Raw genomic sequence first — 13,473 nt, forward strand, 5'->3', positions numbered from 1 at the left:
AGAGCTGCTGCGAATAAAAAAATACATTATTACTTTCTGACTTACACCCAACCCCTTTTCTTCCAGGTACGTGGGTACCTAGCACATACTACATTATTGTGATGTCTTTCTCTCCCTCAGTCCCCTGCCAAAATATTAGTTTTTATTGATTTTTCTCTTCACAAGAGGCATCAAAACTGTAAAATAAGACTGAAAGAAACAGCGTAAAATGACTCCTTAGAAATCAGTTGATTAGTTACTGTGGTACTACTGCTTATTCCCAATGTTCAGCGCAATAACTGGCACTTGGTAGGCACTCAAGAGTTTTAATTGATTGATGGTTTTCCAAATGCTTTAACTTAAAATTTTGAGATTTGCTTTAAAAAGAGCTGCTAGAGTTTCCAAGCAAGAAATTAAACCTTTTTTCAGAAAATTATCACCATGTATGAAGGGTATCATGGCTTGTTCCAGAGAACAGAATTAGGGACAGAAGTTGAAAATCATAAGGAAAGTCATTTCAGCTCAATTTTAAGAACTATATAACAATTCAAATTGCCCATTTGTACAGTGGGTGTTCCTGTGAGATGTATTAGAAGTCTGGGGCCCTGTCCAGTTGGCTCAGTGGTAGAGCATCAGCCCGGCATGTGAAAGTCCTGGGTTTGATTCCCTGTCAGGTCATACGGGAGAGGCAATCATCTGCTTCTCCAGCCCTCCCTTTCTCCTTTTTCTCTCTCTATCTCTCTCTTTCCCTCCCACAACCATGCTCGATTGGAGCAAGTTGGCCCCTGGCCACTTAGGATGGCTCCATAACCTTGCCTCAGGTGCTAAAATAGCTTGGTTGCTGAGCAATGAAACAGTGGCCCCAAATAGATAAAACATTGCCCCATAGGGGGCTTGCAAGGTGGATTCCAGTCAGGACGCATGCAGGAGTTTATCTCTCTGGTTCCCTGCTTCTCACTTAAGAAAAAAAAAGAAGACTGGGATCCATCAGACAACCCCCATCTAGGGCTGATGCTTGAATCAACAGAGCTATTCTTAGCACCTGAGGCTGATGTACTCGGATCAACTGATCTATGCTCAGTGCCTGGGGCTGATGCTCAAACCAATCGAGTTACTGGCTGCCAGAGGAGAAGTGAGAGAGAAGGGGGAGAGAAAGGGGAAGAGAAGCAGATGTTCACTGCTATTGGGTGCCCTGACCAGGAATCACACATACCGGGCCAATGCTCTATCCACTGAATCAAATGGCTGGGGCCAAAATGACCTTAAAAACACTGATTTTCCCTGAAATATCTTCCTCCTTCTATTGTATCCTGTATTGCTGTTATGTTTTTGGAAAATATAATAATTTATATATAAAGAACAGTTGTTTAAATAAACACTGTTATAAAGAACAAAACAAACTCAGGAAGAACTAATCAGAGTGTTACTTCTTATATATAAGGCAACTCATGCCCTTATATCTCAAAATTCATTACCAAAGGAGATAGCTTAATAAATTCTAATTGAGGTTTCTTTTCTTTTCCTTTCTTTTCTTTTTTTCTTATCTTTTATTTTTTTGTGCATATTACATTTTTCTTCTTTTTGTTTTTGTTTGCTTCCATTTTAAGCTTAACATCTTCAGCGGCAAGAACTCCAAGTTTTCTATTCTTTCATTTTACTCTTCTCGTTAATGGTAGTAGCCATATCAATCTTAGTTGTGGTAGAAGCTTCCTCAGGTTTTTTACTCCTGTTTTTTTCTGTAGGTGGAATAAAAGCTTTGTTCTTTTCCTCTTGTCTCTTACTGAGATCTTCTGTTTGTTTAGCCTTTATTGCTTGCATTTTCTGTCTTATTTATTTATTTGCCTTCAGGAAATATTCACCCCTAACCAATTCTTTATCAATTTGACTTCTTGGCTTTCGTGATGGGAATGGTATATACTCTTTCTAAACAGGCATTTTTTCCCCCTTTGGTTTCTTGTGTTTATTCACATTTTTGTGCTTGAACTGTGGCAAAAACCATTCCCAACTTTGTGATCATAATTCAGATTTGTTTGCCAACTTTCATTTAATCATTAAAGTCTCTTTTAAGCCATTGAAAGGTCCAAATGGCAGAAACTGTGTTTCCCTGAACCATAATGTAACAGTCTGTTAAAGTTTCCAATGCCTGGTCAAACACTCCTTGCTAATAGTTTTATTAGGTTTCTGGCCCTAGCGATGATATATGGATCAAAATCTTCTTTGTTTTACAAACAGTCATGCTGCCCTCGATGAGGTCTAGGGTTGCGTTAACGTGATGTTTATTCAAGGTTTTCTGTACCAGTGGCCAGCACTCTTTCAAGTAAGCCTCTCTATAATTTGGGAACAAAGTTGCAACACTACCCTCCTTTAAGAGTCCTTTGGGATTGTCCTCTTTGGAAATAGCTGGTTCCTTCCAATCATCAAGAACAGTGAGGAGTTCTGTTCATCTCCGTTCTCCAGATTTGGCTTCTGGCTACAAAATTTACTTTTCTCGGCCTCTGTGGCTAGCCCTTCTGGTTTGGAGAACACCATCTTCAAATCCCCTCCCGTGATGTTATTTTTTTTATTAACTGATATTATGAGAGATTATATCTGCATATATGAACCAGACAATGTTAGCGAACTTTAACTGGTCGCTATACACTAATATCTTGAAATGTCAGGGCAGTGTCCTACTCTGGACAAGCTTTGTGAAGGTCTGGCCTTGTCTGAAGTGAATGGAAGGGGTGGAGGATGTGGTTATAAGATAAGTTATAAGATAAGCCAAAAGCTCTGCTTCTGGCTCAGTCTTGTATGGGTCAAGAAGTGAGTATTCAAAATTTAGCTGCATACTAAATCAGATACTGGGATCCTGGAAAAGGAGTTTTAAAAAAAGTTGTTTCCTGTTGAGTATTCTTCACTACCTCCCCCCAACAGTTTACTCAGGGCTCTGCTGGTGACCCACTGGGCCTCTAACATTGATGGCGAGTAAGGGCCAGTTTGATGACATTTTATGTTTGGCTATCAGATGGGTTTCTGAACCCAGTGGAGTGTCACCCTAGAGATACCCCTGTCTCTGAGACTGAGAGGTAGACTATGGGGAGTGGAAAGAAAAAGTTACACTGAATTGGCTTTTCTATTAATTTTTAAATTTCCATTTGTCTTTAAAGATTAGCTGTTTTTTAATCAGTCTAATTCATGTTGGGAAGGAAATTTGAAATCCTAGCAAATTCTGAGAGCTCTATATCTATTAACATGGATCTATCTGCCTAGAACTATCCAGAGAGGTGGTAGACGCTTCTACCATGTAGAGCCTCTTGTGGAAGGTTGATGCAGTGGGTGTGAGTAGGTGGGCAGGTCAAATCTATGTTCTTTCACAATTTGGGGCTGTTAGGGGTATTTTTAAGACAAGGTGGAATGCATTCCGGTGTTGGAGGTAAGAAAGTTCTGGACAGAAGATTTTTACCATGTGACTCTGCTTGTAACTTGCTGCGGCTGTTAGAACTCAGTCCCGCTGCTAGGAGAAACCTGCACCCTTCTCTAGTGCCGCTTTCACAAAGGGGTAGACCAGAACTCTTACCTCTTGACCTAATTTTTTGCTGCTCAGAGGAAGCTGTGGAAATGCCTTGAATTTAGTCATGGCAAATGATGTGTTTACCTCAGAACATTTTAAGTTAATGAAAAACCTGGAAAATATCAATTTGGTCATAATGCAAAGCCCAGAAAGCAGTAAATAATTCTAGCACCTTTCTGGGTCCATGAAACACAAAACTAGCTTTGTTTTATTTTTTTCTAGTTTAAACCGATTTTCTGTTTTAAATCTCAATGGGATACGTTTTCAGCCTTGAAAGGCTCATTAAATCACAGATCCTTAAATTAGGTTCTTTTCAATGGGTTTGAAAAGTGCAAGCACCCATAAGTTCTACTAATTTATACTGTCTTGAATTGTCTGGGTGGACACAATCACATCCTGAGAAAGAAACATGGCTCATCTACTGACTCACTCCAGGGCAAAATCATCTTAGTTTATCAATGTATACTTGAAGGAATTTACCCATATCTACGTTGGTCTCCTAATTCATATTTATTTTATAGTCTTCACTTAATGATTGGCAGATTAAACATTTCATTTCTATGCTTTGAAAGGTCTATAAAGAACAATTCATGCTGGTTAGGGGACATGCTTGGGTAGAAAGAAGAAGGGTTGAGGGATCAGCGTGGGGCACGTGCTGCTTCCTCAGGCTAGGCATTGCAGTGGAGGTGCAAGGAGTGCACATGTTTATCTAGCCGAAGCTTACCGAGTACCTGCCCTGTGCCAAGTCCTGTGCTGGATGTTATGGATACCACTGTCTACTCCGTGGACTGAACTACTTTGTCCATTGCTTATGACTGTTAGGGATCACTTAGCAGAGCTGTGTGAAGGGAAGTATAAAGTCAAGTCATGGTACTGACTGGATTAGGCTTGATCCCAGCACAATTCAAGGGGAACAGCCTAATCCCCTATTCTGTGTGGGCTCCCCTGGCTCAGGTTCCAAGGAGGCTATATAGACTTTTTGGTCAAGAAGCCAATAGTAAGTCCTTAGATTGGAAGCCAACCCAAGAGCAGTTTTTATGCGTTGTATCATTAGTGCCTTAGCAGAAATTTGGTTCAAGCTAGTGAAATAAAAATAGCAAATGAATTTTATGTGACCAAGAGATTAAAATGCATTTTTATCCTATGGTTTACTTTGTGTAAAAGAAAAGGGAAAAAAGCAATGTATTCACTGATTCAAAAAAACAGCTAACAGTATTGAGTTCTTACTATGTAGCAGGAGTTGTACTAAGTACCAAGTATACATATTCTAATCTTCAGCATCAGACTATGAGCTGCATAGCAGTATTATTTCAGTTTTTCTATAGAGAACTGAGGCCCAGAGAGCCTAACTAACTTATTCAAAATTATGTGACTCTTGAATGGGAGGAAAAACAGTGAACTTGAATCCTGATTTCTGACTTTAAAGCTTATGCTCTCCACTGGTCATTATTGATTTAGTTTCTCATGTTGGAGGAGGCATGCAGAGAAACCAAAACCCATCATTCCTCCTGTCGTCTCCAGCCCATTAATGGCCCTATTATGTGACCATGCCTAAAACCTGGGAGTCAACGAGGCCTCACTTTCCCTCTTCTCTAACCCATCAGTCTTTAAGTCCTGATGATTTTAATTCTTAGCATTTCTTGAATTTGCCTGTATTCATAAGTTTTACCCGGACAATTGTAGTCATTTTCTAACCAGCATCATTCTTTCCAATCCAGTTTTTACAATGCTACCAATGACACTGAACAAAAAAGTTGTTCCTGCCACATCTCTGCTTAAAAACCTTCATTGACTTTCAGACCTGTCATGATCTGGACCCTTCACCTACTCCTGTCTCTCATTCTGTGCTCTGGGGACCGTGAACTAGTTGCAGTTAGCTGATTGTGCTGTTAATTCCATACCTTCCATACCTGTCTTTTTCTCTATGACCAGAATGATCTCCTCATGGTTTTCTACCCAGTAAACTGGCTCTAATATTTTCTCTGAGAAGCCTTCCCCAGCTGTCCCAGCCAGAGGTCATTTCCCTACCTCCAAATTCACTTTCATCTGCATCTCTGTGATGAAAGTCGCCACTTCCCGTTTCAGGGGTACAATTCTGTAATACATTGATAAGTCTTCTTGGAGGGGTAATTTGTGAAATGGATCTCTTGCCATTATACAAATGATAAACCCCTCATCTGAGCTCAGTTTTTCTTTGAATTGTTACTTGGGCCATTGCCTTCTCTCAGGGTGGCGAGTGCTGGCATGTGCACAGCCTTGCCACTCCTCCCTGCCGCCTGAGGAAGACATCACAGATGAATCGTAGCATTCTTGTCACAAGGCCCGGACACAGCCTCAGAATCTGGCTTAACTCAGCAGCTCAGGGAGCTACCACCAACCATTGGGAACTGACAACCCGAGAGGAAATCTGATTAACTTGTGTTCTTATGTTAGCTGTGCAGTCGGCCTAATACCTCTCGGAGAAAATGGAACTGTCTTTCTCCAGGGACCACATCATGACCTGTATTCATTTCTAGCTATTCCCATGAAGTGATTAGATCTTTGTGGATGACAATTTAAGAATCTTCTAAAATCCTCCTGGATATAATGTTAAAATACAAGAAACCCAGACTTGTTTGCCGTTATCAGGAATAGGAGCTGCTGTCTTCTGGTCGTGAGTCAAGTACCTCCTGAAATAGTCAACACACTGGCTATTCATTTTAAACTCAAAGGGCTAAATTATTGATAAATTTAATGAGATCATGTGCATATGGTGTGAGAAATAGAAAAAAAGAAACTGAAAAGCTATATAGAAGAGACTTAGATTTCTTTTTAAAGTGAAAGAAGAAAGATGATCACAGATGTGAATGTTCCAGGTCAGATAAGTAAATATTATACTTGCTTTCAGTTAATTTTATTTTTGTTTTTGCCTCAAAAATCATCTTAAATGACAAGAAGACCTATGTGTATATCCTCTGAGGTGGGATTGCAAATAGCCAATTGAGGATGAAATTAAGCTTTAAAAGAAAGTATATTGGAAACCTACAAAAAGAAGATGAGTGTCTAGAAGCAACACTGAATTGTAGAAAAAAAAGAGACTGAGCTGGGAGTCAGAGGGTTTGGAGTTTTGTGTGGTGTCCCTGCCTATTGCCAGCTGTGTGACACTAGGAAGATTTTTTTTTGTATTTTTCCAGAGTTAGAAGCAGGGAAGCAGTCAGACAGACTCCCACATGCCGCATGCGCCTGACTGGGATCCACCCAGTATGCCCACCAGGGGGCAATGATCTGCCCATCTGGGGCGTTGCTCCGTTTCGTCCAGAGCCATTCTAGCACCTGAGGTGGAGGTCATGAAGCCATCCGCAGTGTCTGGGCCAACTTTGCTCCAATGGAGCCTTGGCTGTGGGAGGGGAAGAGAGAAGTAGGAGAGGGGTAAGGGTGGAGAAGCAGATGGGTACTTCTCCTGTGTGCCCAGGTTGGGAATCAAACCTGGGACTTCCACACGCCAGGCTGATGCTCTACTGCTGAGCCAACCTACAAGGGCACAGGGCAGATTTTTTAATGTCTCTGAGCCTCACTCTCTGCATGTGTAAAACTGGAGAAAGTTATGCCACCCAAAAGCCTGGCATGTCATCAGCACTTAGACCATCGAGGTGCAATGTGTCAAGTGGACCTATAATAAATAAAAATGCATTATTTACATGGTAGTCAGGAAAACTGCCCTTGGTTGAGGTAATCTTTTACTTTTCTGATAGATTTTTTTCACCAAAGACCCTTAAATCAACTGAAAAGGAGCTTTGAACTGAAGGGGAGATGAGCTCTGAACTAGTTCAAGTCTGTTATGACCTTAAAGGCAGTTTTGACTATATTTGCTGCAGCTGGCCTCACTCTGCCCTACAGCCATCAATACTTTGCTTGCTGTCCAGCCCAGAAGGGGTTGGAGCCCTCCAGAAAAATTACCCCTGTGGAAAAGAATGACATGAGTAAGCCAGCTATTTGCCTGGGGAATCTTCCACTGGTCATGAAATTTAGCCTGTTAGCAACTGATCCAGGAACAGTTGTACACAGACCTGGAGGACTTACCTGTGACCCTCTCATAGCATCTGAGCAAAAATATACTCAGAGAGAGAACAAGACAGAAATGACCATCAATGGGTCCTCAAACTCAAGGAGTACCTCTTATGGGCAAACTGAGTTCTTACTTGGACAATCCTCAGTGCAGCTCCCAGGGAAGCTGGCGGTGCTGTTCTTCTTTTATAGACAGAAAACCCAAAGCACCAAGGGATTAAATAATTTGTATTGGAACGAGGTTTTACTAACTCCATAGAAAATTGACCTAAAACTTAAACATGGATAAACCACATCCTTTATTTAAACAGTATTTTACAGTCTATGATGAAAGAATACTTAGAGATGGAATTTCCAGATTGGCTGTTCATGAACTCAGAGAAAAATCATGCAACTTTCCATTCATTCAGCAAACGTTTATTCAGTACATACCAAGTGCTAGGCATTGTGATAGGGGCTGGGAATACAAGCTCATAAAAGACTATTACCTGCCCTCAGGGAAATCAGGAGACACACATGTAAAGAAAGAAAATTAAATGGTATAGATACCATGATAGTAACAAAAATCTGTGTACATAATGGTAGAGGCCCAAAGAGGAGGCAAAGTTTTGAGAACTCACTCAGTTTGATTTACCCTGGGTTGGCTTGGCAACAATAATGCTACTGAACCCTAAAAGAGTTGCAGTACTTGCCAACTTTAAACCCACAAATAAGCAAATATAATGTATGCCTAAGTGCTAGAAGTCATGAGTGCCTGTGTGCAGAGAATGTTCTTTTTATGTTCAATATCTAAATTGGGATTGTAAGTATATTTCAAATTCTGAAAAAGTAGGCATTCAAGTCTCCTAAATTTGACCTTTAGAATAATTCCTTGCTAGTAGCTATCTTCCCGAAGTACAGACTTACCGTGGAGAGGGCCCGAAATCAATCCAGAGGTTAGACTGTTGGAAGGAGGGTGGAGTTCCAGGTCCTGACAAAATGAAACACAGCTTTCAACCCACTTACACACTCTCTTCTTGAAACATTCCCGTGCATTTACTTTGGCAACTCCCCATTCTCCTGGTTTCCTTCTAACTTACCAGCACTCCTTCATAGTCTCCTTTGCTGACTCATCAGCCTATATCTTTAATGAAGGGTTTTTGCAGGCCCCTCTTACTCTCTCCCTAGGTAATTACATATTCTGCCATAACTTCTATTACAATATAAACGTCAATCACTTTCACCTGTCTCTAGTTAGATCTTTTCTCTACTATCTTGACCTGTATGTCCAATTTTAAGCTGGATATATCAATGGGGCTCCTCTGACAAAACCCATGTAAGAATGGAAACCCATGGAATTTTCCCTCAGACTCCTCATCAAGTGTTTTCTCCCTTGGGAACTCCTGCTCACCTGATTCATGGATTCTCTCACCCGGCTTCACATTTTAACCATCTGAGAGGCATGGAAAACATACCTGGGTCTGTCTGCCCCTCCTTAACCAATTAAATCAGAATCTTGGGAATAGGGTCTTTAGGTTAAGACTTGCTGAGCTAGTGGCTCAAGCTGGAAATCCATGAGTTATCTTGAGCTCTCCCTTTTCATTATCTTTTCATAGTCAGCCACCTGCTGATATAGCTCTTGACTTTACCTACTGTTTTCCATCATCAAAGTCACCACCCTAAACCAAGACATCATCATCTCTTGCCTAAAATAACCTTTAACTGTTCTCTTTGCCTCTAGTTTTGGTCCCATCCACACTATTATTCACAATGCAGTCTGCATTTTAAAAATCTGATTACATCACTCTCTTACTTACAACATTACCCTGGCTTTCTGCTTGCTCTTAGAACCAGTCCCAGATCATGATGGCCTGTAAAGATGTGGCTATAGGCCTATAGCCTTTGTGTTTTGATTTGATCAGCAAAGTTACCCATCTTTACTCTTCTGATAACATGTCTTCTTGGCCACCAACACAGAGGGTAGGTTTATGATCAGCTGTACAAGGGTTGGCCATAGTGATCCAAGCTTACCAGGTTATATTGGGCCCTCCTTTGTTATAATTTTTGGGTCTAGAGTGGAAGCAACCTTGCCTTGGGTTCATGGCAAAAGGGGATGGACTTGGAGCTCTTGGCAAACAATTGTCTGCCTCTCCAACTCACAGAGTCAAATCCAGTGTTCTTGGCAACAGAGGAAACTCCTGTCTACGATTAATTAATTGTTTGAGTACTATTTTGTTTACTTTCTATCTTCCCTGCTCAACTGTTGGCTTCATGAGGGCCACAGCTACACCTGTTTCATTCCATGTGGTGCCTTCATTTCCTAGCACATGGGAAGTTATTACTCTTTGATGGATAAATGAATGAATACCTAATCTTAGAGACATTCACTGCAATAACGGTCAGATTAAGGACACAGATGTCAAGGGAAGGTTTGTGGCTCCATTTTATCTGATTTCACTGTGCTGACGTGGCAGCAGTTACCCTGAAGTGGAGGGATGTATGATATGCAGGGGTCCCAAACTTTTTACACCGGGGGCCAGTTCACTGTCCCTCAGACCATTAGAGGGCTGCTACATACAGTGCTCCTCTCACTGACCACCAGTGAAAGAGGTGCCCCTTCTGGAAGTGTGGCAGGGGGCCGGATAAATGGCCTCAGGGGGCTGCATGTGGCCCACTGACCGTAGTTTGGGGATGCCTGAATGAGTGTCTAGCTACCCACCTTGATACAATCAGGGATTTCTTCAGCTTTCTATCACCAGGAGATGCTCCTTTGGCACTTGTAGGCTGCTCTTTCCTAGTAAGATAAAATTTCTGTCCCAAACCACCCAAGAATGCAATACTTATTATGGGCTGTTTTATTTTCTACTTTGACATTGGAATGGAAGAAGAGAGTATGCTTTTTAAGCTCTTTAAAATGCAGTTCTATTAAAAATAGCTATTGAGACACAGCCATAAAACAAGCTCTACAGAATGATAAGGAAGAATTATAGATATGTGTTATGGTGTTCTACCCAGAAATATTGTGCAATAGGGAGATAAACTTATTCCTTTAGAATTTAACCAAAACATCCATAATCCTCCATGATTTTTGCTTCATAATTTCATTCACTAGGGTTTTTGATATTTGGATGTAGCCATTTGATTCAATGACATTGAGATGGAAATATTTTGACAACTTTAAAAAGCAATCCTTAAAAACAGTTATTTTAATTATGAATGATACATGAATCAGATTTACCCCATTTTTGAATTTTACCCTAACTCCAACCTATTCTTCTCTGGGGTATGCTAATCCCAAGGATGAAATCAGGGATGGGTGGGTGACAAGGTTGGGAAACAGACGGTATGGAAATATGGTCCCAAATGACTGGCAAACTACATGGAAAAAGGAGTCATCGGTGTCACCACATTTGCCAGTCTGAAGAAGGGCACCCTTGGTCTAAATCAGGATGTTGCTCACTTTCTGAGAATTTATTTGTATCATCTATATCTCAAGATCTTGAATTCATCTCTGAAACAACAATTGTCAGTATCATTTGCTTTTAATCAGTAAATAGACGTGTTCATTTAATTGAGGTATTCATTCTGTCCTTTTTTTTGAAAAGTTATAGAATGAACACCTGTAAGTTGACTTTTTAATTCTATAATCTTAGTTGAGTGGGTATGTATTATCCATTAGGCAGGGCGGAGGTGGGACTAGGAAGAGGATCTCTGTAGCATAGTAGGATCTCATATTCTCCAAATGTCTCAGAAAACACTCAAATTTCTAGTAGTTTCCTCAGTAGTCCATTATATATAGACATTTTACTAATTATTAAATTTCTTCAAAATGGAGTTTGGGGGATTAGACTTACAGTCTAGTTTGATCAATTCCAAAAGACTAAAAATCTATGCTATTTTTTATGATTTTAAAATTAAAGCTTATTCATACAGAATAACATGTTCTGTATTCAGAGAATACAGAAAATTTTAAAAGAAGAAAATTCTCCATGATCAAATTGAAGGTTTAGGGATGGAGTAAAAATCAGAGACCAAGGCAGATTTATTGTCAAATATTGAAGCATAAAACTCCAGGCCCCTCAAAAGCCCTGGGAGGGCCTTAATAACATGTAGATAGAGTCATTTGCTTTTATAAAATGTATGCATGTAGAATATTTTAACTTTAGTTAATGAAGGCTGCTTTTTTATCCACATTTTCACTTCCTCTTGTCACATTTTCACTCATGTTATGTGGCCCTGGGGTTGCCACAGACCTTTTGGAGAACAGTCTACAGAAAAGTCAAGTTGGGCTTGGACAATGATAACATAAAACTTATAATGTATTATTATAAAAAGTTTATTTACTATTTCTGTTCAAAGAGTAAGATTGGCCTCTGCACAAGGAAACCCGACTTTTAGTTCGTAGGGTTTTATTTACATCATTTACACTCATATTCACGAGGAGCTATTTAGCTGGCTGTTTTAGTGTAGAAATTACTTCCAGGTTCCCTCTCATCATCCATGGCTTTGGCTCACCAGCGTTATTACACAAAAGCATAAGACCAGAGCTTGCATGGTAACATGGGAGCGCGCTAAATCCTGCCACTGAAAGTATGTGGGTGGTGGCGGAGAAACACGGTTTGAAATATACGGAGCCAGAAGTCAGTCTGGAAAATGCTTCCAATCACGGGGCACCCAAGATTGTAAGAGAATCACTAAGTTCTCATCAGCGCCTCATCAAACCAGAAGTTCTTTGCTGCCAGCAATATACTTGATAATAAATTAATAAATGAAAACATTTTTTATAATGGTTTTGATATATTCAGAAATATTTTGGAAATATTTTCAAAGGGTTTTTTTTTTATCAGAATTACTGTGTTTCTAGAATAAACATGTCTTACGTATCTCAACATATCACTGAGTTGCACAGATGTATTGGAAAATATTTATATTTTTAACTGACGTAAAAATAAAATACAGACGTTGACAATGATAACATAAAACTTATAATGTATTATTATAATAAGTTCATTTACTAGTTCTGTTCATTCAAAGAGTAAGATTGGTCTCTGCACAGAGAAACTTGAGAGGCCTTGACATCTTTACTGCTCTCTTGAAACCTGGTCGAAGTTCCCCCAAGTTTGGCAACAATCCTAAGAATGTGCATTTAACAAATTGCAAGGCTAAACTATCAGTAGCTATCAGTAACTTTTATAAAAAATCAATAATTAAAAACAAATTTTGATTAATGATGCTAGAAGAAAGAATTATCTTTCTTATCTCTCTCCCTAAGGTTTGATATGACAATTCCAGTGGTGGGATTCAAATAATTTAACAACTGGTTCTCTGCCCTAACGATTGTTTTAAATATAAAAAAATATATACCAAAAGTAGTTTTATTATTTCATGCATTTAATACTTAAATAAGAATAATAAAAGAGGTATACAAAAACTAGATTGTTATAAGAAAGTGTTTTAAAATATTAATGAAAAAATATTAAATAACACCTGAAAAAAGCAATAAAACTGTTATTTAAGATATTTCCGTATTGCTTCTTGATTGGCTTCCTCACTTGCAATTTTTTCCACCTATTGACAGAATGAACATCATTATGGGCACTTCGAATACACTGTTGAGCAGATGAACATTAAAAAAGAGTAAGGAATGTAAATGTGTGGTTTCCACATTGGGCGGCTGCCCAGGTGCCCACCTTAGAGAGAACCTTGATTACAAGTGCCATTTTAACAACCGGTTCTCTGAACTCAACACAAAATTAGGGATTGGTTCTGCGGAACCCGTATGAACCAGCTGAATCCCACTGAATCGCCCCACTGTACAATTAATTCCATCAGCATGTGAAGGGATGATCAAGAAGTATATAGTCAAAAATTATAGAAAAAATTCTTTAGCAGTCTGCTAGGCCATTCATAAAAACTGTGAT

The 13,473-nt window shown here is 39.6% G+C and overlaps 1 pseudogene; it reads right to left on the minus strand.

Moving 5' to 3' along the window:
- Positions 1-1,526: 1,526 nt before the first annotated feature.
- LOC136335423 (KRR1 small subunit processome component homolog pseudogene) lies at positions 1,527-2,508 on the minus strand (annotated as a pseudogene).
- Between the last annotated feature and the right edge of the window lie 10,965 nt (positions 2,509-13,473).

Source organism: Saccopteryx bilineata, chromosome 4 (genome assembly GCF_036850765.1).
Source record: "Saccopteryx bilineata isolate mSacBil1 chromosome 4, mSacBil1_pri_phased_curated, whole genome shotgun sequence".
Taxonomy (NCBI): domain Eukaryota; kingdom Metazoa; phylum Chordata; class Mammalia; order Chiroptera; family Emballonuridae; genus Saccopteryx; species Saccopteryx bilineata.